This window comes from Capricornis sumatraensis, chromosome 6 (assembly GCF_032405125.1).
Source record: "Capricornis sumatraensis isolate serow.1 chromosome 6, serow.2, whole genome shotgun sequence".
In the NCBI taxonomy this organism is placed as follows: domain Eukaryota; kingdom Metazoa; phylum Chordata; class Mammalia; order Artiodactyla; family Bovidae; genus Capricornis; species Capricornis sumatraensis.
Window position 1 is genome coordinate 46,006,980 of NC_091074.1, and position 27,739 is coordinate 46,034,718.

Genomic DNA, 27,739 nt, shown 5'->3' on the forward strand with positions numbered 1-27,739 from the left:
ATACCCAAATAGCACACAGATGGGCTAAGGTTTCTATCTACAAGGAAATGTAAAATGTTAAATGGGCCACTGTGGAAACTATGGCTCAAGTGTTTAATAATCCAAATCTGAACCCTTCATGACTGAAACAAAAATATGCTTCCCAAAGTGAGAAAATTGGAAATCACCCCAAAGGGCATAATTTTGTTGAATATCTACAGCTGACTATGCCTGGGAAAGAAAGAATGGAAATAAAAACAGCAATAATAATTACCACAATCTGAAAATTAAATTGCATACAATTAGCCCTAAACATTATCAGTACATTTGTTATGAGAGATGGAAAAAAAAAATCCAACAGCTTTACTAAATACAAGATTTGTGAACTAATACTTGACGATTAGGAAAAGAGAGTTGTAGGACAATGTAGGATCAGGTTCAGAAAGCAAAAGAAACAGAATGATCAAAAAGCTCAAATTCTCTTTTCTAAGGATAACGTCTGCAAGCTGACCAATTGTTGGTGAAAATGCTTTTCTTTTATAGGTACCTTTTCCTTCCTGAGACAAAAAAAGATACTTGCACTCAATGCCCTTAGAGGACCGTAACATTTTATCAAAAACTTGCATGAAACAGTATGCGCTAAACTTCTAACTCTTCTTTGCCCTCACATCTGATCAGCATCTTCAGTCTTATAAATTCTGCACCTTAAGCTTATTCTGCTTTCACTCTACTCATCTACACCAGCTGCCACGATCTTGGTCCATGGTGTCTTGCCCAGTGTAATAATGGCCTCCAACTGGATCTCTTCTTTTATTTCATGTCATTTTGATTCATCTTCCCAAATAACTAAAATAAGACCCATTATAATATGAATAAAAGCATTATTTAACATCTTGATATCTCTGTGGCAAATTCTTGGTATTAGGTTCAGTATATTCCTGGTAATTCTTAGTATTCTGGTATCTTTTTTCTCAACTCCAACCATTCAAAATATGATGACAGGTAAAGCAGCAAGACCTCATATCAGAAACCCCAGGCATAATCAGATAATCTTTTAAGAGCCTAATCATACCACAGTGAGGTCAGTGTTTGAATAAATTCAGATATTGACAGATGTATGAAAGGAGAAATCGTTTCCTATTTTACTAATTAAATAGAATCAAGAATAAGGAAGAGTATTATGACTTAGCTAATTAATGAATTGATAACTCCAAGCTTCTCAGCCTCTTCTAAAATTAACTTCCTCAATAAACAGCAACTCCAGAAAGAAGGAAGGAGACAGACAGTATACATTTAAGCTCAGTATACATTTAACTCAATCCTTGGAATTTTGTAAGGGAAATGCCTCCTTTCCCAGGAAGACCGGATGGGGTGATTTCTAAGGATAGATCCATAATCCTTAGAAAGTCATCCCAACTGCAGGCTATTGTAATACCATGCTTTAGAAGATGTTTATTTCCTGGAGTTGGGAAAATTGACCTAAACATTAACGAAGTTCTTGCAGAGACAGAGAATTCTGCAAAACTTGGTAGAGGAGCCATTTTGTATGCTGTAGTACAGTCAACATAGCACTTCCGAACCCCTGTTTCACTTTTGTTGTTGTTCAGTCGTTCAGTGGTGTCCAACTCTTTGCGACTCCATGAACTGCAGCACTCCAGGCTTCCCTGTCCTTCACCATCTCCCAGAGCTTGCTCAAACTCATGTCCATTGAGTCAGTGATGCCATCCAACCATCTGGTCCTCCGTTGTCCCCTTCACCTCCTGTCCTCAATCTTTCCCAGCATCAGGGTCTTTTCTAACGAGTCCGTTCTTTGCATCAGGTGGCCAAAGTACTGGAGCTTCAGCTTTAGCATCAGTCCTTCCAATGAATATTCAGGACTGATTTCCTTTAGGATGGACTGGTTTGATCTCCTTGCAGTCCAAGGGACTCTCAAGAGTCCTCTCCAACATCACAGTTTCGCTTGCTTGCTACTAAACCAACTGTGCTTCACCCTGGCTGGAGCATCTGTGGCAATTTGACACCTACACTGATGGGCTATGGGATTTAACTCAATAGGGTAAAGATAAAGACACACAACACTTCCTAGAATGTTGCAAATTAGAATAAAATTAAGTACTATGAAAGAAGTAGAAATAAAATGCTATATGGAACTAGAATGACCAGTGCAACGAGGGTATGCTTGGGGGCAACAGAAGGAAAAAGGCTTTAAAGAAATGAAACACTGACTAGATCAAGATAGCAGACTTAGCCCCTGCTGTAAACTCTCCATTCCCAAACCCTAACTAAATAAAGAGATATGAAAAAGAATGAAACCACAACAGCACTAACTAACAAAAAATGGAGCACTTAATTTCAGGGACAAGAGCCTCAGTAAAAACTATTCCTAGGTATCTCTGTGGAGGCAGTTCTGGCAAGGCCAATGCCAAGAGTAAAAGCAAATAATTAAAATTTATTAAAAATTTAAATAAATAAAATCTTTCCCAATGGGTTAAAAAAAAAAAAAAAAAGACAAGTGACCCATTGCCAAGCCAGCTCTATGGTCCACCCTGCCCCCACTCATCACCAGCAGGTGAAGTAAACGGATCTGATCTGAACCCGAGTACTGTGAGCTGAGCTATCATTCGCCAGCAGGACAAGTGGATTCTCATTTGGGCTAAGAGAAAAAAGTGCACCCAAGGACGCAACCAGAATACAATCATATACTTTAAAAATCACGAACACTTGAAGGAAAACAATGCCATGAACAAGAAGTGCTATACTTACAGAAAAGTTGGCCTAAGGAATCAGGTAATGGGAAACAGACAATTAGTTAAAAGAGATATACACATTTTGATAGATATTCCAAACTATATGCCATCAACTAAAAAACAAAAACAAGTCACAGTTCTAAAATTAAAAATATTATTGTTAAAAAAAAACAAGATGTGTCAAGTTCTGGAATGGATCCCAATGAAGATCAAATTAGCAACTGAAAGATGGAGCCCAGAGATTGCACAGAACACAGAAGAAAAGATCAAAAAGGAGGAAAATGAAACACAGAGGCTACGGAGTATGGAAGAGACCCAGATGTCCTACTGTCTCTCTAAGAGGCATTCTAGATGAAAAGAAAAAGAGAAAATAACAGAAAAAATCGTGACCTGAAGAAAGACCCAACAAGTAGGACTGATTTTTTTAAATAACCTAAACACATCTTAGATTTCCAAATAAAGAGAGAAAATTCCCAAATCTTCCAAAGAATAAAAGAGAAAAATCAGATTACCATTAGATCTCTAGTCTCCAACAGCAAGTGCTAAAAGACAATGAAACAATGTTTTCCAATTTATAGAGGAAAATTAAATTAGGTCTACATCCAGCCTAATTTTCTTTCAAACATTAGGGCAAACAGATTTTTTTTTCCCACAGTCAAGGATCAGAAGTATGCAAGAAGAACTAAAGATTAACCAAGAAGCTAAATATGTGGATAAATCTAAATGAATATGCACTTTATAAACAATAATAGTAATGTCCTCTGGGTTTGAAATACAAAGAGAATTTGAATAGATGACAATTTGCATGTATGGCAAAAGTGGTAAAAATGAAGTTAAATAAACATTAAATGTTCTAATGTTCCTGAATTGACTGGAAAAAGATTAAAAGCGCCAAAAGTGGGAAAAAAAACAGAATAAGGAAAAATAATAAATTCAAACAAAGACATGAAAAGAAAGAAACAGAAACACAGAATGGGTGGAAGCAAAGGAAAAAAACACACTAGAAATTCGCAGAACTAAACCCAAATCATTCAGTATGTTAAGTGTAAACAGACTAAATTTTATCTTACAGACTAGGGTAGTGAACTTTTTCTTAAAGTGCCAGATAAATATTTTAGGCTTGTGTGCCAGTGTCAGCTGCAACTACTCAACTCTGCACTGTGTACTTGAACTGAGCAATATGGGGATCAGGGACACCCCCAACCTCTGCACAGTCAAAAATCAAGTAACTTTCGACTCACCCAAAACTGAACTAATAATAACTTACTGAAGCCTTAGTGATAACATAAATAGTTGATTAACACCTATCTGGTATGTTATATGTTTATATATTCTTAAAATAAACTAGAGAAAACATTATTAAAATACTCATAAAGAAGACAAAATACATTTACAGTACTGTACTCTATCCATATTTAAGATTATGTCATCTGTTAATAAGATAAATTGTTTGTTAGTACCTACACCAAATTGTCTCCTATGATATGAAACACTGTAGATGTTAATCGTATCACTAACACTAGGCATCAAAAATTAAAAGACAATGTTTTAAAAATTCATATTTATTTACAAGTATAATGATTCACGCGTTAATAATGAAGAAGCAGTAATATCATTGCTTTATGACACCCTAGTATAATGCATGGGGTTTGTGTTTGGTCTGTTTGTGTAACATATGAAAAATGTTAACTTTTTATAATAGATTTCTGTATATTTAATGGTAGTAAATGATAAAATAGACTAGTATCTACTAGCATCTGTGATCGTTTATGCATTCACGACATACCTAACATTTCCTTAATTTTTCCCCATATTTCTAAACTATGTGGTTCATCTGCAAGTTTTTTCAAATTGATGCAAATCTCCAAAAATTTTTACAATACCTGTACTGAAAAAAAATCCACAGATACATGGACTACGCAGTTCAAACCCATGTTGTTCAAGGGTCAGCTGTAGTGTAAAAGCAGCCACAGATAATCCACAAATGATGGGCATGGTTGTGCTGCAGTTCACGGGGTCGAAAGAGTAGGACACGACTGAGCAACTGAACTGAACTGATGGGCATGGTCGTGTTCCAATAAAATTTTATTTACAACAAGCACAGGCCCTACTGTCTGACCCCTGCAATAGGCCACAGGCACATATTTGAAATGAGCTGTGAAATGACAGAATTATTATTTGATTACCTGGTAGCTCAGACGGTAAAGCGCCTTCCCTCAATGCGGGAGACCCGGGTTTGATCCCCGGGTAGGGAGGATCCCCTGGAGAAGGAAATGGCAACCCACTCCAGTATTCTTCCCTAGAAAATCCCATGGATGGAGGAGCCTGGTGGGCTATAGTTCACGGGGTCGCAAAGAGTTGGACACGACTGAGCAACTTCATGGATTCTAACAGCAAGGTGGATAAAGAACAGACTGGTGGAGAAAGATACTCTTATGAAACCACAGGATGATAAGGACATGGACTAGGCAAGTGGCTATTAAGAGGAAGCTAAATGTTAAGTGTTTTTTACTCTTATCCTTTGTTGACAGAGATTCTATATCCTCCTTTAAACAGAGCTACTCACACAAGGCCAGGGCTGGACACTGTCTGCTGTGGGAAAGAACCTCTCTATCATTTGCTTATGTCTCGAAATAGAAGAAGGTTGAGGTGACACCAATTTCTAGAGGGATGGGGATTGAAGAGAACTTGTGAACAGTAAGATTGGGCACTTAAAAGCACAGAATGTTTGGAAAGACAGGGCCATTCTTCCTGCAGTTCCTCTTTGAGATGGCAGTGACCCACTGGGAAAGGAATGAGGAACCAATTTCTGGAAAACAATTACTAAGAGATTTGAGAAATTCAATGACGCAGCCTAGAGGGCCATCACTTGGAGTGCTCCTGAACAAGCAGCGGAGATGCTGATGTCCAAGGGAGACCAACACAGCATAGCAGGAAAGTGCTGACACAGAGGACCCTACAGAGTGACAACGATAAGGTGTCATCCGCCTTTACGGTTTTCTAGAAAGGATGCCTGGGGCATAAGAGCTGCTCAATGTTTGTTGAAATCAACTAAATCTCAGCAAGTACATTTTGATCAAGTCATAAACTTGCTCACCTGTTTCCTCATCAGCGAAAAAAGATTCTACACATAACTATGCCACCAGAGATGTCAGAGAACTTCAGAGTCACTGAGAGGCCTGCCTAAAACACAGATCATGGGCCCCACCCTCAGAGTGTCAGTGTGTCTGGGCTGGGGCTATTGAATCTGCATTTCTGACAAGTTGCCACTGATACTGATGCTGCTGACCCAGGGATCACACACTGGGCTGGAGGGTTAAAGGGTTAAGGGGTGCCGATTATTCCGAGAGCCTTTAGTATAAGGAAATTCAGGAGGTACAATATTTTTCCATCTATTCTGCTGTGTCAAGGGCTGAGAGAATCCTCAGGCGAGTATGATTTATAGAGCACTGTACTTTTCTTGGGGGACAGGATTTCCATACTTATTCCAATGGCATAGGCTATTAAGGCTCCTAATGGGTTGAAGAATTAATGAAGTATCCGGCAATAAGGCTTTGTGTATCATTAGATTCTTAGCGTGCACAGCCTGGCAAAGGGCATCAAAAAATGATGAGCTGTGAAGGAGTCAGAGGTTCAAAGCACATCCTCTTCCCTTTCTTTTTTAATCTGATTTGTAATATGATTTCACTGTTGTTTTGTCAACTTTGCGATCGTTTTGCTTCCATAAATAAGCCTCCAAAAGAGGCACAAGTACTTCTAATTAGTATTTCCTAATCAGGCACGTATCAAGCTGATATTACCTAATTTCTTTTTTCTTTTGCTTTCCAAAGATACTTTTGCCAGGTAACTCCATGGCAAGCTAACATTTCCAGTTCCAACAGGGAATCAAGTTGGACTCAATGGATATCACTATTGTCGCAGGCAAGTCAGAGGACTGAGGTTGAAACTTTGATTGTACTCCACATCCTTACATATATACTTTAAAACAGAAACTTCCTTTTCTTTTTATTCTACCTGTAAAATGCATGCTCTGCTCATTAGGACTCATTAAGTCAACCACTCATGCACCAACAATGGCCAGCACTGGGGGAACACTGTAGAATGAAGCCTAAAGATCTCCAGCAGGGAGCTTGCAATCCAGGGAAGGAGACAGACAAGTAAACAACTCAAGCAGAAGGAAAAGCAGAATGTAAGAACTGTCACATGAAAGCAAGATTCAGAAGGGGCAGAGAGAGGAGTAGATTGTTACTGAGAGAAATCAGTTTACCCAGAGAACTAAAGAGTGGTTGGGGAAGGAAGGAGTGGGTAAGGTTGAAAACCGAGGTCTCCACGGTGAACTCACACTGCAGGCGTGGGCTGCTATAGTGAGGGGCAGCAATTCACATGCAGTCTCACGCCACTTGGGCCACACAGAACTGTGCTGCTTTCAGCAGTCTAAGGATGTTATTAATACAACCGGCAGACACCATGAATTGATACAATAAAACTCAATTCTGAATACTCGTGCATCAGCTCATAACATGGCGACTACTCTGCCTCGCCACACCCCCATCAAGAAAAGTTATTTCTACTCTTGAAGTTTAGAACATTAAAATAAATGGCTCACAATTTGTCAAGTGTGTTGAATTAAATCCTTATTTATGATATGTTTCAGAAGCCATTTATCTCATTGCGTTTAGTTTTTGAGATTCACCCCACAAAAAGTGAGATGCTAAGAAAAAGGCAAGAGCAGGCAGGAGGGGAAGAGACAGAGGGTGAGTTCAGCCAGGCCAAGAGATGGAGCTAGAAAAGCAGGCAGAGGTGGCGGGGATCAGACAGAGGCTGCACTCACTGAAAATAAGCAAGGGAGGCATTGTTGGCCCCAGGAAACATTAAATAAGAATCACAAAAGGATTCTACAACTGAAAGGCCACAGCAGTTCAGATACAAACTGACAAATTAACAGATGACTCTTAAAAGTATTATGTCAACAGCCCAGTCACACTTCTTTTAAAAAAATTTTTTTGGATCAGCAGAAACACCAAAGATCACTCAACACGAATCTTTCAGAAGCATCTTTTAATCCCAGTCCTAGAACACTGACAGCACATAGTAGGTGCTCAATAAAGATCCACTGATTAAATGAAAGGTTGTGTCCTTATTATACTGTAGTTGCTGCTGTTCAGTCACCCAGTCATGTCCAACTCTTTGTGACCCCATGGACTGCAGCACACCAGGCCTCCCTGTCCCTCACCATCTCTCAGAGTTTGCCCAAGTTCACATTCACTGCACTGGTGATGCCATCCAGCCATCTCACCCTCTGACATCCTCTTCTGTTTCTGTTCTCAATCTTTCCCAGCATCAGGGACTTTTCCAACGAGCTGTCTGTTCGTATCAGATGACCAAAATATTGGAACTTCAGCTTCAGCATCAGTCCTTCCAGTGAATATTCAGGGCTCAACTCCCTTAAGATTGACTGGTTTGATCTCCTTGCTGTCCAAGGGACTCTCAGGAGTCTTCTGCAGCGCCACAGTTTGAAGGCATCAATTCTTTGGCATTCTGCCTTCTTTATGGTCCAGTTCTTTCCAGTACTCACCAACACACGTGACCAGTGAGAAGATCGTAGCCTTGACTATATGGACCTCTGGTGGCAGCGTAACCTCTGCTTTTCAGCACACTGAGTTTGCCATCACTTTCTTGCCAAGAAGGATCCACCTTCTAACTTCATGTCTGCTGTCATCATCCGCAGTGATTTTAGAGCCCAAGTGAAAGAAATCTGTCACCACTTCTGTCACTTTCCCCTTCTATGTGTCATGCTGTGAGGGGGCCAGATACCATGATCTTAGTTTTTTTTACTATTTGGCCTTAAGCTCTCCTCCCTCACCCTCAGCAAGAGGTTCTTTAGCTGATCTTTGCTTTCTGCAATTAGAGTGGTATCACCCACATATCTGAGGATGTTGATGTTTCTCCCGCCTATCTTGATTCAAGCTTGTAACTCATCTAGCCCGGCATTTCTCATGATGTGCTCAGTATATAGGTTAAACAAATAGACAACCCTGTCATACTTCCTCATATATAACATGCCAATTCATTCTTTTAGCTATCTCAATATCTACTAAATGTCTTTTATATAAAAAGCATTTTGAAAAATGCAAAAGGAGGTACATAAATGAAAAAAATGTTCTCTGAGTATTCAAGAAGCTTAATTTGGCATACAAAAAGAGCTGTGATAGAGTTCAGTTCAGTCGCTCAGTTGTGTCCAACTCTTTGCGACCCCATGGACCGCAGCATGCCAGGCTTCCCTGTCCATCACCAACTCCTGGAGTTTACTCAAACTCATGTCCATTGAGTCAGTGATGCCACCCAGCCATCTCATCCTCTGTCATCCCCTTTTCCTCCTGCCCCTAATCCCTCCCAGCATCAGAGTCTTTTCCAATGAGTCAACTCTTCACATGAGGTGGCCAAAGTACTGGAGTTTCAGCTTTAGCATCATTCCTTCCAAAGAAATCCCAGGGCTGATCTCCTTTAGAATGGACTGGTTGGATCTCCTTGCAGTCCAAGGGACTCTCAAGAGTCTTCTCCAACACCACAGTTCAAAAGCATCGTTCTTTGGTGCTCAGCTTTCTTTACAGTCCAACTCTCACATCCATAACATGACCACTGGAAAAACCATAGCCTTAACTAGACGGACCTTTGTTGGCAAAGTAATGTCTCTGCTTTTGAATATGCTGTTTTTCTAGGTTGGTCATAATGTTTCTTCCAAGGAGTAAGTGTCTTTTAATTTCATGGCTGCAGTCACCATCTGCAGTGATTTTGGAGCCCCTCAAAATAAAGTCAGCCACTGTTTCCACTGTTTCCCCATCTATTTACCATGAAGTGATGGGACCAGATGCCATGATCTTAGTTTTCTGAATGTTGAGCTTTAAGCCAACTTTTTCACTCACCTCTTTCACTCTCATCAAGAGGCTCTTTAGTTCTTCTTTAGTTCTCTCTTTACTGACAGAGTTATAGAACAAATTTATGGTTGCCAAAGGGAAGGATGGGGGAAAGGATAGTGAGTGCTTTTGGGATGGACATGAACACACTGCTATATTTAGAATGGATAACCAACAAGGACCTACTGTACAGCATAGCTACTCAGTGTTAAGTGACATCTTGTATGGAAGGGGAGTGTGGGGGGAGAATGGATACATGTGTATGTATGGCTGAGTCCCTTCACTGTTCACCTGAAATATTATAGCATTGTTCATTGGCTATATCCTAATACAAAATTCAAAGTTTTTAAGAAAGAACTGGCCAAAAGTATTGCCAGGGTCATCAAAATAAGCAAGATGAAGGAGCCTGGAAGGAGATGTGGCTGGACTAGCAGAACAAAGGTGAGGCCAGCATGTGCACCTGAGCAGTTAGCTGCCTGCACCCCTGCCCCTCACAACACTCTCTTACTAAGAACAAGGCGTAATGGAGGAGGGACTTCACAGCCGCAGAGGCACACACACACACAGGACAAGGGAGGTGGTGCGATTCTGCTTGGATGGCTCAGGCCAGGTGGCAGGAGGCTCACACAGGTGACCTGTGCACCACTCTCAACCGATGGCCACAAGTCACCAAGTCCAGGCACCACTGGATCAGTTCCTCAGGTTGGCTCCTGGAAACTTGTAACAAAGTACAAAGTGGGTTTCTCCCAAGTGAGAAGTTCCCTGTAATTAATTTCAGAGGCTCAGTGCAATGCTTCTGCAGTAGTAGGTCAGATGCTGTCTTGGAGGTGTGGAGGACGTGCTGCATGCTGTCTGAGCCTGCAGATGCAGCGGGGACATGGGGTTCCCCACATGGCTCTGAGAAACTGTCCAGTGGGTTTCAGAGAACTGGAGAAGTCAGCAAGAGCAGGTGGACTTTGAGCTTGCCTTGAAAGACCAGCAGGTTTCAGCCAGTCCACATGCGATGGGATGGAGAAGAGGGGAGGATGTTCTAGACAAATGTCACAAAGCTAAGAAGCAGGGAGAATATGAAGCAAAACTGAGTTGAGAAGTGTGAGCACAGCTAAAGGATGACGACTGGAAAGGCACAATCTCAGAGGGTCTTGGACGGTACCCTGACATAAACTGCACTGTTACTTGCCAAGGTGAGAGAATGATTGTGGCTTAGTAGTGGAAGCTACTTTTTAGATGGAAAATAGGACGACTACTATTTTTTACAGTTCTCTGTGTGGCTTTAGCAACCAAGCAAGTCTCCAGGCCAGCCCACCCAAGGAGTCTGAACAACCCTGGGCATTAAGAATGCCTGTTGCCCAGGCATGACTCTTCATCCATCTTTCGCTTGCTGGGGGTTGGACAAATCATACTCGTCTTGTTATCAACGGCACCTGGCATGCATACAGACTAAATCTGGGGAGTGCCTTGACCAAACACCACACTCTCCTGTCTTCCCTATGTGGGCAGTATTTCACAGTAATTAGAAGCACACACCAGGAAGTCAGACAGACCTGGTTTTGAATCTAGCTCAGCATAGGCACAAGGGCTAGTCACAAGAACGACAAAAATAACATGGCCTGAACAAACTGAAGTGGAGGGATGAGAAGTTATGTCCCTGAAGGTCTCCCGACCTTTTCCCCAACATCCCTGCAGCAGAAAACAGAGCTTCCCCTCTGCACTTACTACCTGGGTAGTGTAGAAAAGCCAGACCTATAAGCAGCATTGCAAGTAAATTAAATATTAAAGGTAACATCACAATCTCATAAAGCAGCATTTGCTGAATCACAGCATAGGCAATGTTATCTATGCTGAGAAAAATCAATCACTTATCATTTCTACTTCTCTAACAGTCTGAGCTCCATACTTCAAGTTTATTTCAGATTTAAAGGGCAAAGAGGGCATACAATTATAGCATATAAAGAGCTTTAGAACAAATCTTATTCTGAGTACTTATTGTCACTAAACATCTTTCAGCTGACGGGAGGGGAAAGCAAGCCTCCTAAACCACAAAATCAACATTGTGTAAGTACTTTCGTATTTGCATTTCTATTTATTTTCATGTTAATATGAAAGAGCACCTGTTTCCTAGAGGAAATTTCATTATTTGAAATTATTGTTTGCAGGAGATCAGACAAATTCTTACTCTCCTCGAATAAAGCATTTAATTGAACTCAAAATTACTGAATTATATTCTTAAAAAAAAAAAGGCACTGCTCTTTGTGGTACAACGGGGTCCTGCTTAGTCACTGATGTGTCCTCTCCACCCTATAAAAATCTACACAAATTTGTGAGGTTGCCTGTGACTTAGGGGAATCTTTATAGATCACCCTGAATTAACTTTGGAAATGGTAATAAATTAATCATTTACTTCTCCGTGTTAAATCTAAAAAGAAATACAAATTTCCTGTTTGATACAATTTAGGAAGGCTGGTTTTTACAAGCTTCCTGCTGTTCCAAGGACAGACTAAAAAAAAACTTTATTTATTATGAATATCAGATATGACTTGCTATTGGCATTATCAAATCAAGGACTAGGACATATTTTCTATTTATTTCTGGCCCTAAGCCTGAAGGCCTAAAGATAGCTGACAGGAAAATAAATAAATAAATAAATAAAAGATAAAGACTAATTATCCTTAGCAATATTTGTTTTGAGACAGTGCAAACATTCAACACTATGAAAGGTTGCAGGGTTGTTTTGTTCAAGGTTTTTGTGAGAGAGGTGTGTGTATGTGTCTGAAATGCCTGTTTTCTGTGTATCTACTGCAATTGTGTTCATTGGTGAGGTCTGATAGGAAACAGTAAAGCCATCCTCCATTCACTAATCTGCAATGAAGGAACTGGGTCCCACAAGCCATGTTTCAACTGCCTCTCTCATCTGACTTCCCACAGGCACTTTTTAACAGTTTAAATGAACATTTATATATAGTCCTGCTGAATATACTTATCTTGGTGAATGGTACTTATTTCAACGGTTGGGAAAAGGAAAAATAAAGAGATCTCATGATTTTTCTTTGATCACTACACAAGACGAGACGCTGGGGTATGCTTTCTGCCCTGAACACCAGAAGCTGCCCCAACGCCCCTGAATACATCTGACCCTTGTTAGGAACTGTCACCCAAGAACTGTTCTGTCTGTGCCCTGCCCCAACCTCTTTGCCTCTAGTCTTTCAATTATAGCAGAAGCAGACCACAGTGAGAAAATTTACGCTTAAGTTAAAATACCCCGGAACCATGTCTCCAAATAAAGCTGAGGAAGGAAGTGGTGATGAAAAGCTATTAGGTCAAGGTGGAGTAGACGTGTCATGGGTGGACTTTCTCAGAAAGACCCTCTCCCTCTCTGGTGTGGAAAACTGCAGCTCTGAAAAGAGCCAGGTCAGGGGACAGCCCCCTGTGTGAACACTGTCCCTCCCGAGCCCATCTCTTCTGCTCCTGGATGAGAAATTGCCTCGCAGTGATTAGACAAATGTGGGATTTCAATCTCAAGTGGCCAGTTGAAGGAATAATGGACAAAAGGCAGTAAAACAGGCTCTGGTCAAAGGTTTAGGACTGAATCCTAACCTTGCACCCACTGTGGCCTTGTGCTGATTTACTAATCAGGATATTGCTTCTGGTTATTTAGATAGACTTCCTCTGAAGTGTCAGTCGCAGTCATGTCTGACCTTTGAGATCCCATGGTCTGTAGCCCGCCAGGCTCCTCTACCTATGAAATTCCTCAGGAAAGAATATTGGAGTGGGTAGCCATTCCTTTCTCCAGGAGATCCTCCTGACTCAGGGATCAAACCCAGGTCTCCTGCATTATAAGTGGATTCTTCACTGTCTGAGCCACCAGGGAAGCCCAGACTTCCTCTGAGGACTAGTAAATGGTCAATATCTTTTTAAGTGACCTATTTGTGGGTAATCTCTTCAAGCTTAGCTGTTTTACTGCTCGAGTAAAGGGGACAATAACCACTCCTCATGAAGCTATTCTCAGGGTTCAAAGGAATAACATTTACAAAAGATCTCTCAGTCCCCAGGACATAGTAAGAGCTAAGCAAGGCTACTCCATCTGTTCCCAAACCTTACTACTCTTGAATCCCAGCCCAAAGCTTCACAGTCTAAAGACAACTGAGCCTCTTCCTTCACCCAGATAGCAGGGACCACAAGGCATTAAGTTCCTCAACTGCCCGGTCCGCCCCTTCATCTTCAATTTCAAAATACCGATGCTCACAATCGTTTCGACACTAAATAACTACAGATCTGCCACATATTATTATTTAATGCACTGATTAAAAAAATCAATTATCATATTACAAACTAACTTTGAAATATTTTAATGTGTACTTCAATATATTGTTTACTCTGAAATCCTATGTATTTTTAATATTTTAAAACATTTTTCTGAAGAAATATCCACAATCTTTACCAAAACCTGCCGGAAAAGCCCTTGACCCAGAACAATTAAAAACCAAGATCAGCTGTCGGGGTCACTGGGGCAGGAAGATTGCTGTGCGAACGCTACCTGACAATGCTGTCCCGGGTGGTACTTTCTGCCGCCACCGCAGCAGCCCCGTCTCTGAAGAACGCAGCCTTCCTCGGTCCAGGGGTATTGCAGGCAACGAGGATCTTTCACACAGGGAAGCCAAGTCTTGCCCCTGTACCACCTCTTCCTGAACATGGAGGGAAAGTTCGTTTTGGGCTGATCCCTGAGGAATTCTTCCAGTTCCTTTATCCTAAAACGGGTGTAACAGGACCCTATGTGCTTGGAACTGGGCTTATCTTATATTTACTCTCCAAAGAAATATACGTGAAAACTCCAGAGACCTTCTCTGCCATATCAACAATAGGGTTCCTTGTCTATGTAGTTAAAAAATATGGTGCCTCTGTTGGGGAATTTGCTGATAAACTCAATGAGCAAAAAATTGCCCAACTGGAAGAGGTGAAACAGGCGTCCATCAAACAAATCCAGGATGCTGTTGATACGGAGAAGTCACAGCAGGCACTGGTTCAAAAGCGCCATTACCTTTTTGATGTTCAAAGGAATAACATTGCTATGGCCTTGGAGGTTACTTACCGGGAACGGCTGCATAGAGTATACAGGGAGGTAAAGAATCGCCTGGACTATCAAATCTCTGTGCAGAATATGATGCGTCAGAAGGAACAAGAGCACATGATAAACTGGGTGGAGAAGCATGTGGTGCAGAGCATCTCTGCACAGCAGGAGAAGGAAACAATCGCCAAGTGCATCGCAGATCTAAAGCTGCTCGCAAAGAAGGCGCAAGCTCAGCCAGTTATGTAGACACATCCGTCCCTATTGAGACAGCTAGAAACAGTTGACCGACTAAATGGAAACCAGTCAGTGTGATTTTATCTTTCTGTATTGGTATCTACTGAGGTTACAGTTTACCTTTCCTATAAATGAAAAGTTTTGAGTCTGATACGGTGAGAGAATTGAAACAATCTATTGGCCAGTAAGATCTTTCTCTAATTCATCTTGCTGTACATTTTGAGTTGTCCTGTGATCACTTTTAAATAAGCAGTTTCTTTGAATAAAATTTGGTACCTGGCTAAAAATTACCAAAGTTATAGTTTAAATTTGTAATTAATTCAGCCATCTTAACAATAAAGTGACAGTTGAAACAAACAAACAAAAAAAACCAAGATCATCATGAATGAGCACAGTGATTATAATCACCACATATTTCAGTGAATAAGCAAAAATGGAGAACATTATAATTATTGGAATCCTACGTTTTTCTTTTTGTTATTATTGTTTTACTGTTTTTAGAGTAATAAAAAATAATAATAGGAAAAAGAGTTCAACTTTTTGTCTCCTAACATTTCAAAATCAGAACTGGCAGATTTGCTCCCACAGTGAACCAAAGACGCTGTGACACTGTGTGTGACCTTCAGTTTCCCTGTCTTTGCAACTAACCATGAATGGGTCATAAAAAGGGACACAGCTGCAACAGAGGAATAAAGTAATTCTACTCATGCAGACCGTCTTCATGAAAATAGCAATACCTTCTCTACATTATCTACAATGGTTCTGTCATGAAAAACTGGCTGATCAACTGCAAACGGGTATTAAGACTGGCCCAGCAATTAACTCTTCAACCAAAGTGTGGGAACATTAACTTGAATGTTAACTTGAATGTACTCTGAAAAGTACATTGCAATTCAAAGTAAACATTTTTCAGATGTGGGCCACATCTTGCTTATTCTTGGCATAGCTTTTATAATGAGCTTTTCATTCTCCCTCTATTTCTTAATGGAATTTTCTCAATATTTAAAAATTCCATTTCTGTGAGATCCTTTCAAACAGGACAGTGAATTACCAAAGCAGATGTGTGAAAGAACTCTGAGACATTCACTGCTTCTATTAGGGCTCCCTGGCAATCGTAAAACCAAAGCGTGGTCATCTTCTATCTATCACTTTTTTAAAAGATGAGGATAAACCAGTTCATCCTGAAATTCATACCTCCATTTCCTTCCTTGTATGAAAACAGAGCTCCTCCACTGCTCCATGCAACAAGATCCCATCGAGCTTCAGGGAGTAAAAGATAAACCGCTTTTGTCTAATGGTATATACACATAAATTACAGTGCTACAGTTCTGAGTCCAAAGTGGTGCTTTCCAAAGGTAAATTATTTTTTTAAAAAATTTATTCTTTAGAATCCCCTTCAAATGACTCTGGTCAAATTAATGCAAAATGAGGAAGCACAAAGAACAGTTCAAGGCCTCTAGTTTTCTTGTACTAAAGGTAAGATTTGGGGCTTGTTTCAGGCTCACACCCGTCCTGCTCCCTGCGAGAGGAGAGGCACTAAGGGAGACTGCAGTTTGAGCTCCAGTTCCCCCACTAGGAGACAGGATACCTAGGTGGGTTCCCACCTGCCTTTGAGCCTGTTCCTACAGCCGTTTCACAGGATTATCTTGGGAATTAAGGGGGTAATGGATACAAAAGTGCTTTCTGAACACAAAAGGCTTCGTAACATGGCCATTGTTACTATTCCCTTTAAAAGAGGAGGGGTGGGGGGAAGAAAAAAGAAATAGTAGAATGTGACAAGGTATCAGTTCCTTTGCAGGTTCCCACAGCAAAAGGCACAAAAGCTTGAATGTGTGATGCAAACAGGCAGAAAAGCAAATCGCACCAGTAATCAGGGGATTACACCACTGAGGAACAAAAAGTGATTTTTAAACAAATCGCCACAGAAGATGTAGCACCATTTGCTGAGCCTCTGGCTCAGCCCTATGTCAGGACAAACATCAACAACTCTTCTCAAACCAGTCTTCACCAAGTTCTCTGTTCAGCCTCTCACAGCACCACATGACTGTATTTTCCTGCCCATGTCGTCCCAGTTGTGAAACAACATGTTGATTCTTCAATCCTGGCTTCCCATTTCAATGGTAAGTGTGATGACCACAGCTTAACTCTTTATCACCAGAAGGTGCTTTTCAGATTTATGGGGTGGGGGGTGGGGGGCACAGAATCATCTTATAAGATTGAAGGTTTTCATCCAGGACTTGAAGTATTTTCTTCATTTTTTTTTCTGCAACAGCCATGTTTAGTCAACAGTTTTTTAAATCATGTATCTATTCAGTAGTCATCAAAATATAAAAAACTAGACACCTAGACTCACAGACTTCTTCAAATACAGGGAGCATATATTTCTTCCTGAGGGAAAACTTTTTTTTAAAATGATCTTACATTTTTTAGGAAAACAAACAGAACTCAACAACATCTGCGTCAGAGGAGTAGGAAATTCATTCTATTCTATTACTAGTCCTCCCTATTCCGCTTAAGTGAATTCTGACCTCTACTTTGGACTTACATTGGGTTAAAACCATCCCTATGAAATTGACAAACTGCATGTTTCCATTGAAAACTGACCAAGAACCCACAGGGAAGAGTCATCTGTTCAGGTTCCCTTGAAATATTCACGAACTCAGCAGAGGATGAGACTAAAAACAGAGCCCCCAAGCAGTAGAGCTTTTGGTTTTTTCCTCATGTTTTAAGCTCTATGACAGTCTTTTCACAACTCAGCCCACCTGCTCGTAAAAATGCTTCTATGTCCTACCAGAATTATAGCTTATCTTGCAAACTTTTACCTAATGAATAAGAAGAGGCACAGTTAATTCTTTCCCTTGCAGGTCAAGTGTAGTTATCAGGAGCCATATAAAATTATGACGCTGGGTTAATATCATGCCTATTTTTTTGGAAGTGACAGTAGGGCACACTGGATATGAATCACAGGAAACATGAACCCTTTACCAGTAAGTCAAAGAAAAATACGCTTACGAACTTATATCTGTTGGGGGAAAGTGGACACACCACACATCTCAAAGTCAAGTGAAAATGGCCCACTGTACTGAACCTCCTGTGGTACGGTTGAAAAGAACACCATAAGAAAGTCCTTTCCAAAGCCATTCTCCATTTGACCTCATCAGACATTAATGCAAAGAAAGCTTAACTCTTCTGAAAACATTTTAAACCTGATCAAATTAAAAGCAGCACCCGAGGGATTATTTTTTCCTAGCAAGAACCCACAAGCAATTTACTTGACTAGAGGAAAAATGCTAAGAAATCCTTTATCACAAAATAGCTTCTTGAATCTTTCCACCAATAAACCTTCCATCCATCCAAGAATGCCTATCCTTCCTGCTGATAACAGGCTGTGGAGATAAATTTTTTTTTTCTATAAAACCCCAAATGATGTTTTTCAAATAAAATAAAAATAAAACTACTACATGCCACTGTCAAAAAATGGTTGTAAGAAGAGGTAAATGTCATTTTAAACGCTGTGTGTTAAAATATTTAGTAGAAAGAATCTACTTGTCAAGTTCCTACAGAAAACTCCAGGTTATAAGTACATCTATCAAATTTTCATCTACCTTGGGGCTAACCTACTAGGGAAACCACAGAAAGCCTGGCCTTGTGCTATAAGGGAGCTGGAGATTTAGAGTTCTGGACAATAATGAGGTCACTATCAAGTACAAAGATGGGGCATGACAGAGTTTCTGCAGTGATTACCCAGTGAAGGCATACTGGTGATGGCAGCTGCATTCTGCTTTAAGCCACGGTTAAAACTAAGGAAATGAACCCATGTGATGGACCAGCAAACTCCCTTATGAGAATTCTGACCTCTCACTCCAAACCTAGCAAAGAAGCACCCATCAAATATTAGCAAAAGGAAGACCAAGCCAGCACAACATGGGAAGCATTTTTTTAAGTCTCATTTAAATAGCTTCCATATCCTACCCTTTGGGAATTATATTAGGTAACTTTATTTTAACAAGGAAAATTTGGTTTTAAGGAGCCTATGGGAACATTTAACTTGGACTGGAAAGGTTATTTGCTCAGTGTTAGGCTAAAAGCCAAAATCCACTTTTAGCCAGAGAAGATTTTAATACTATACCTCACAAGAGTATTGTGTCATGTGAGCGGACGGCAGAGATAAGCAATGTAGCAAAGTTATGACTTCCCCCAAAGACTCATTAAAATGTATTATTGAGTAGGAAAAGAGTTTAGAAAATCCAAAAGGAACCCATCTGTACTATCTTAGAAACTGTAAAAATTCTTTCCAACTTATCACTTCTTTCACTCTACCTCCTCTACAAATACCACTCAGTAAATACTGTGAAGAACTCGATCCTGATGCAAAAGAGGATGAAAAATGCCTTAAAGAGCAACTATGATGCTCTGCATATGATTTTTTCTTTAAATGTGTTACTAAGGAATATATGATGAATTCCAGGGACTATAAAAAATAATAAACTGTGAACGGGCCATGATATTTTTTAAGTTATTCAACCCACAAAATAAAGTATGTTAAATTAGAAACATTATTTTGAAGAAAAACAGTAACTTTTTCCCACTTCAATTTTTATAATCTGAAATTTTAACAACTCCAATATTTTTCTTTTTCCTTTTTATTTTGGTTTTTAACTCATGTCAAATTGTTTCCCCTTCATTAATTCTTGAAAAATTTCTGCTGCTTCTTCTATTAAAATAATAATAACAATGACTTCCTTTAAGTCAAGCAGACGAGCTTTAGGAAGCTCACATGTATGTACCTTCTTATCCTTCCTGCAAGAATGTGAAAGCACACTTGCAAAGGCGTTCCAAACTGCTATGGAAACGACATTCTTTTTTCACAATAACAGTCCTCCCAGCTGAGAACTGCTGGCACGCAAACTTCCAATCCAAACTCACTGACAGCTTGTGGAGTGGACAGATGAGGCGTGGAAAATATTTTAAATTAGTTCATTTATCTTGCTGAGACACAGGAAGTGGCAACAAATTTCTCACATAGAAGAAAGGCTAGAGAAAGACAATGCAACCCTAGCAATGTGTAGCAAATTCAGTCCATTAAGTCAAACCCTTCAGAATATTCCATACTGCCTAATAATAGCCACATCTCATATTCTGAGGGACTTTTTTTTCAACAATCAAAAGATCCAGAAGAATGGCTAAAAATCACTGACTGCTTCTGAGTTTTTGATGGAGTCAAATTTTGTTAAGTCCAATAGTTTTTCACCGATCCCAGGTAGATGTGGGGCCAATATTAATTCTGCTTAATGAATCTAGAAAACTGCAATAAAGCACTGAAAGCTCTTAAAGAGGGCTCAAACGTGGCACACCTTAGGATGAGCTAGGCAAAGGTGATTTAAGAAGACAATGTGAACAGTCCCTGAACGTGAACAGACAGAACGGCCTTGGTTCTAGGTCCCCATTCCATGGCTGAACCCGAGAACTTCTAGCTTCGTGGTTCCCTCCCACCTGAGTCTCTGCCACTGCTCCGCTTCCACAGCTTCAGGAGTCGCTCCAAGAAGGACAGGCCAGGGGCTTCAGGCCTGGAAGTAAAAGCAAGTGGATACAGGTGCCAAACACTGGTCCTGGGATTGGCTGCACCAGCATCACTGGGAATCAGTGGATTGTGTTAAAAATAAGGGCCCACCCTCCCTACAACTGGATCTTCCAATTCATAGGTCTGAAAAAGAGTCCAGAAACCTGTATTTTTCATATACACTCCCAAGCCAGAGAAGGAAATCACTGTAATATTCCCAATCCTTCTGGAACTAGAAGCAAATAATTCTTGAAAATCTATGTGCTCCCCTTCATAATTTTAAGTAGACACAAAAAATTTCTCATTGTAACTTTCAGTGTGAACGTTACAATTCTGTGATTTAAACACTGACATTTAGAAATAAAATGCACACCTCTAAATACTATGGTGATTTGATGCCTCCATCAACCATTTTAAAAAATAAAAGAACAGGCTCTTTCTGAACAGATTTTATAGCATTACTTATTCTCTTTAAACTTATATTACCTCTATTCCACTTTCCCCACAGAATTTTATCTGAAGACAAGATACATTTAAGTTCAAAACCCTTTTATTGACCACTCCACCATAATTCTGCAGGAAAAAAAATGCATATTAATTAAAGTTTCTTTTTTAAAAATTTCCTATGACAGGTTTTAAGCTTAAAAAATCTGACTGAATAATTACACTTATTTTCAGTTTACAGCTAATTAGAGCTACATATACTACAATGTGGTAATTATAATTACTAAAGTAAAAAAGTAAAATTTTATTGGATATGTAGTTCCTAACCAGGTCTATAAATGAAGTCTTTTTAAGTTAGCTTGTATAAATACAGATAATATCACACACTGCTAGTGATACACTGCCAGTATCATTTTTAATTATACTTGTCTTTTAAAAATTTCACCTTAATAAGTGGATAGGACTGGAGTTTTGTCGCAGCAGTGTTTCTCAGTTCTTATGAACTCTTTCTTAGATAGCATTCATCACTATCAGCTGACTTCCTCCGGGGAGTCCTTCAACTTTGTCAAAAGCAGAGAAAGGGAGCTAGCTACCTGAGTTGCAAATAAGTACTCGTTACCCAGTCATTACGTTCATTCCCTTTATCAGATTTACTAAGACCAGTGTTCTACATCATTCCTCTGTTTAGCATGCCAGAGGTCTCTCAACACAAGCGAAGTACCGTAGTTTAAGATCAGAGACGGATGCGAGCCGAGGAAGAGATGGGCTATAAGAAGGACCAGAGACTCTGCAGATGTGTAGGTGGCAGGGTCTACAGGTCTATCCTGGAGCAGATCAACTTCAAATTAAAGTGTGAATTATCCCTGTACATGTTCTTAAAAAGGATACGTGGGGATGTGGGCACCTGCCAGGTGATCTTGCAGTTCATGATACCAGGGGTCTTCTGGTAACAGCTATAGAGTTATCCAAGGTGAACAGCACCCTGCAACAGCTTGGTCAGGAGCAAGGGCAGAGAGGGCAGGGCCCAGAGCAGCTTTTATTTCCCCGGGGCCACATGGAGGCTGGCTCAGGAAGGGACCAGAGCTGAGAAGTAGGATGAGTGTCTCTCTCATAACAGCCTATTCCAAAGTACATTCTCCCAACTTCCCCATCTCCTCCAGCCTCACTACCTCTGAGAAACATAGCACAGACTGTGGATGAAATTGTTCCCATCTGTGACAGAGGCATATTTACTCAACAGAGTGATAACTACTCTGATGCCAGGGCTGCAGCAATCAATGTATGTAAGAGGACACACAACCAAAAATCCTGTGTGACCTAACTCAGAAATTCACAATTAGGGCTAGTGGAGTTTTGAAATACAGGAAAAAAAAAATCTACCAGTTTTTAAAACGTTTCTGCTTGTTCTTGGGTTCAAATGTACTAGATGTGAATGTTTCTAAATGAAAAGTATTAAAAGAAAGTAAAAGAGAAAAAAAAACCAAGTTCCTCCACTGCATGCGCTATTCACTTCAGGACGGGTTAATGTATAAGCCCGGTGGGGAGTACGTTTTCTATAAATGCTAAAATTATCTCACCATGCAGTCTGAGAGGAAAAACACAGCAGAAAAAAAGTGTTTAAGCCCACACTCCTATGAGCAGAAGAGGAAGTGGGACCATAACCCTAAGGTCTGCCTGTCTGCCTCTAGCAGGAGCTTTCACTACGATGCCATCTTCAGACAAAACTAAATGTCATCCGAGGACCCGGAGCTGCTGGAGGGTCAGCCACCAGGAGTCCACATTTTACAGTGTAAAAGTCGGGTTAAGCATCGGATCGGAAAGAGCCTACCCGCCCCCCTCCCTCCCTGTTTGGTTGTTCCCCTTAGTTCTCTCTAAACAACTAGACTTTATTAGAAACAACTTTCAGCACAGCCTCATTGTCTCTTTTGGCACCAGGAAAGGAAAAGGTAAGAAAAATTCTGGAATGGGAATTTTAGAACTGAAAGGATCCTTTATCTTAGAAATGAAGAAACTGAGGCCTGAAGCAGATGAGCCTGGCCAAGGTCACACACCCAGGGCCAAGAAGTCCCCAAAGACAGGGTTCTCTTCACCACACAGCTCAGAGCTCTGCCCTCCACAGCTCCTGCCCCACTGACTTCTCTCTCTTCTCTGACTCTCTTCCTTCCAGCTTCAGGGACCTTGAATATACCACTCCCTTAATCTGCATAACCCCCCCTCACTATCCCTGGCTTCATCTTGGCTACATCTAATCACCTTCAGTTCTTAAATGCCTTCCCTTTGGGATCATCCATTTTTTATTCTCCAAGTTAGGTTAGTCTCCATAAGGACATTCTCAAGGAACTACACCTCTTCTAAGCAGTCATTTTTTAACATATCTCTTCTTAGATCTAAGAGCTGCAAGAATATTGAAACCAACATGTTCTGGTTCATCTTTATACATCCTTATGTATAAGCCCTTATAAGTAACTGCTTGGGACCTGGAAGATGGTAAACACTCATTAAATATTTGAAAATAAATTTAATAAGTATTTACTACATATCAGAAACTGCTCTGAGGGTAATATATATTCTATTCATTATTTACTTAATTTATTCCTCTAAACTCCATGAGATAGGCAATAGTAATATTCCTATTTTACAGATGTAGAAACTGAGGCACAGGGCAGTTCAGAAACTTCACCAAAATCATACAGCTCATAATGGTTGTGGCCCTCGGGATAACTTATGGTGGTTGCTTTATAAAGGGTCATAGAGACCCGTGTAACAACTTAACATTTGGAACAATTTTTAAAGAACAAACTATGAGCACAGTGGGCCCTGATACAGGACACTGTGAGAGCATTTTCCCAAAGCATATGGTAACAGACTCTGTATTAATCATCTTTCATGCTCCATCGGCAACAATCTCAAAAGCTTCATGAAATGTTTGTTCCTTGTGCGTGCTGCATGCTGGCTGTGACTCTGCTGCAGGCCTTTTAATCTGGGCCCCAGGCTGGAGGGGTGCCCCTGCCTGAACCACACCAGTCTCACAGATGGGAACAGAGGAATGGTGGTACCACACAGAGGCTCCGAGAGCTTCAGCCAGCAGCAGCCTGGGTCATTACCACTCACAGTAAATTAAAAGCCCCAAGCTCATTTTCTTCTTCCTCCAAGTTCTCCAGCACATTAGAAGCAACCGTCTACCTTCATTCAGATCCTCATCTTCACCAAAGTGTTCCATGGCAGCAAACACCTCATCCCTCAGAGCCTTGCCACCTCGAGACACTTGTTTACAGGTATCTGAAGGTGATCATCTGAGTAGCTCTTCGCCGTGGCAAGGCATGTGCTATCAGTTGAATCCTTCCTACAATTCTCTGTAGCTTTTTAGTCTTCTCTTCTTAAAACGCTTTTACTTATTCAATCTTCTCCCAAACAAAAACCCTCTTGAGGATCTGAACCCAAACTCTCATAGCGATACAGTGGACAGACCTCTCCTATCTTTCCTCTGAGAGAAGGGATGATGTGGAAGGAATACAGACTGCCCCCCAACATTACTGTTTAAATGCTACCATCCTGTCTCAAAAAGAACTCAACTTCCATTTGCCTCGGGCACTTTACATGCAGTGATTCATGATTTGTTCTGTCTCTGGATGTTAGATATGATTATTTCATTTTACAGGCAGCAAATAATATTAGACACCTGGAGACTAAACTCCTTGCCGAAGGTTTCGTAGCCAACAGCAGAACTAGGAAAAGATCCCTCCGGATGTTCTGCCCTTGGCCGAGAAATGTTCATCTAGGCTTTCTGATGATTTTGCGCTCAAGTTAAGACAAAGCCAGAGTAAACATCAACTCCTCTCTCCCCTGACATACACAAATGAATACATCCACAGATACTAAATTTATTTTACATGTGTATGTGTTTTATAAAACACATACATATAAAAACACCAACTGAGAATGGGGGTTGGGGGGTGGCGGGGCAATGTTCCTGAACTGTTGAGGATATGCTAGCTGTTGAATTGAGAGAACTCTACTTATCTGATAAATTATTAAATACTGTGCACACTCCTTCAGGAAAATAAACAATAGGGAACTTCAGGTCTCATCCCTGCCTGAGACTGAATCCTAACAATGGCTAGGAATATAAATGTTAAATAACAAAGGAGCCCTTAACGTTTGGTGCTCTATTTTTACCATTTCTCCTAACTGACACTTTCCTTTTATTGTGCATCACTTGATCATTCATTCACTCTGTTGAGCAACAGACATAAGATCCTACTGTCAGTTCTCTGGTTTGCTACTGCAAATCCTTGGCAAAATAGCCCGTTTCATTTTTATTCCCTATGGATCTTCCTGCCCTCAAGGAAGCAGCTCTAAAGCAGTGCGAGCGCGAACCGAGCATGCCAACCCAGAGATGAAGCGTCAAGTCAGCAGTCAATGCAGGCTGCAGAAGCGAGGAGACGCTCACAGGGCAAGGACTGCCCGCATCTTCGGGAGACTCCCTGGGGCCCGCAGACAGGAAGCAGTCAGAGCTCTGTCTCCACAAATGGCTACACAAGAAGTACTATCCTTTCCATCATCACCCACAGAGAGGCTCTGGAAGATCCAGTGAGCTGCTCTAAGTGAGATGCCTCAGGTGTCACAGGGCTTCCCTGGTGGCTCAGTGGTAAAGAATCCACCTGCAATGCAGGAGACATGGATTCAATCCCTGGGTTAGGGAGATCCTCTGGAGAATGAAATGACAACCCACTCCAGCATTCTTGCCTGGGAAATCATATGGACAGAGGAGCCTGGTGGGCTACAGTCCATGCGATTACAAAGAGTTGGACATGACTTGGTGACTGACACGCACGCTAGTGTTTTATCTGGATCAGGGTATCAGTGACAATGCCTGACTCGGCCCTCCTCCTGACTGACTCCTCCTGAATCTCACCTGCCAGGGAGGCTAAAATGTAACTCAGGTGAGCACACACTAGTCCTAATGGGATGTTGGTCTGAGTCCCTCCCTTTGTTCCATTCTAGTGGGTGAGGCTGGAGGGAAACCTCATAACCTGAACATTCATTCATCACTTAAACCCTTCCTGGATATGGAATCTGGCCCCACATGAGGCCATGGTGACACAAAGCAGAAGAGGTCACCATCTCTGCCCTGGAGGAGTCACAGAGTCTCCAGGAGGAGGTCTCAGGAATATTGCTTTGACAACGGGAAACAGCCCAGACCAAATGGAAGGCACCTGGTGTCTAAACATCATCCATCCAAATACCTTCCCCCCGCAGATCCTTTTAGCCAGCAATTAGCTCTCTAGGTTCCTTCTCACACGCAATTTCTCAAGAAGTGTGAGAAATGTAGGATGTTCAGCCTGTCCCTTGAGTTTCTGAGGGAACACATGCGATTCCTTACTAGCACCTGGCCTACCTTCTACTGTTTGCCCCTCTGAATTCATCTCCAGGGCTTCAGATGCTTGTTTTGCAGACACTGGAAACCCAAAGGATTCCTTCCATCAATACGAGGTCTGTCTGCATCCTGCTCTATGCAGAGCAATTATTCTACTTCCCAGATTTCTCCAGCAGCCCTGCAGGCTCTGGACCCATGGGGTGTTCAGTGTTTTTCATCAAAAATGCCAGGTGTGACTCTGGCATTTATGACTGCCAACATCTTCAGAGTGGATGGTTGCCAGAGATACACTCTTAGAGATGCTTTCAGTAATGCTGCCTGCGACTCCTGATGAAGGCCTCTGATCCTTTCCAGCTTACCCACCTGGAGGACGCGTGGTCAGGCTGCCCTCTGCTGCTCCTCGCCTGCAGTGAGCTCGCTATGCTATGTGGGGCACGAGTAGGAACATTGCCCTTACGTTATTTAAGATGCTGTGGGTGCCAAGCTCGCCAAATCTATAAATTTGAGGAAATTGCATCCTGTTAGACGAAGTCCTTCCCTTAGCATTTTAGTCACCCAGTTATTCTTCAATTTCTTTCCTACAAACACTTGGCCCAGGTCCCGAGGTTCATCCCATATCTATGTGTCTCCTCAGCACATAAAAGAGATTCAGGAAAGGAGAAGGAACAATAAAATTTCAGGTTTACTGGCAGCACTAAGTGAAGTAATCCCCCTATGTGTACACTTTTCTCACAGGAAGACCACTTACTCAACCTTTCCATTCACCTGCCTGATGAGATCCATACAAATATTTTAAGAGGGTAATTTGGAAGACATACAACAGTCCAAGTTGTTCAAGCTGTAGCATTACTCTCTGTCATTTGCCTTAGGTTTGCCCTGAACATTAGCTCACTTGCACAAGTGAATAACTAACTGCCTGTTTATTAATCAGATCAACCAAGACTCATTTAAACTACTTGCTAACAGTCCTCCTATATATTAGCAGTCTTCAATTGTTTTTGCTTACAATTTCTCCAAGAGTTTCAGAAAACTATATCTTTCCTTGTATGTGTTAAAGTTAACCCGTATAAATTTTATCTTTTAATTTTAAGATTTGGGGAAAAAAGTAAAGGATACTCTTTTCCAGCATAGAATTCCAAGATACAATTATACATGTGCTTTAAATATATTTCTGTCAAACTTTGGGACTGCAAATTAAGCTGAATTTATGTGAAATGTCAGCCATATATATGATCAATAGACAAAGGGGGTTCTTATCCTCATTACCAAACAGATTCAATTTCTACCGGAAAAAGACTGAATTCACTTTTTAAAATAAATACATTAATATGCATCCCCATACAAAGCACCTCATTTCTGAATTCTAAGAGGTAAATCATGAATGCATTAGGGTAAAATATAGGTCCAACTGCACAATGA

The 27,739-nt window shown here is 40.9% G+C and overlaps 1 protein-coding gene and 1 pseudogene across 1 annotated transcript in view; one reads left to right on the forward strand and one right to left on the reverse strand.

Annotated features, from left to right (window-relative positions):
* Positions 1-27,739, reverse strand: part of KDM4C (lysine demethylase 4C) — a 400,505-nt gene that overhangs the window by 70,002 nt on the left and 302,764 nt on the right. The window lies entirely within an intron of this gene.
* LOC138081301 (ATP synthase F(0) complex subunit B1, mitochondrial pseudogene) lies at positions 14,137-15,269 on the forward strand (annotated as a pseudogene).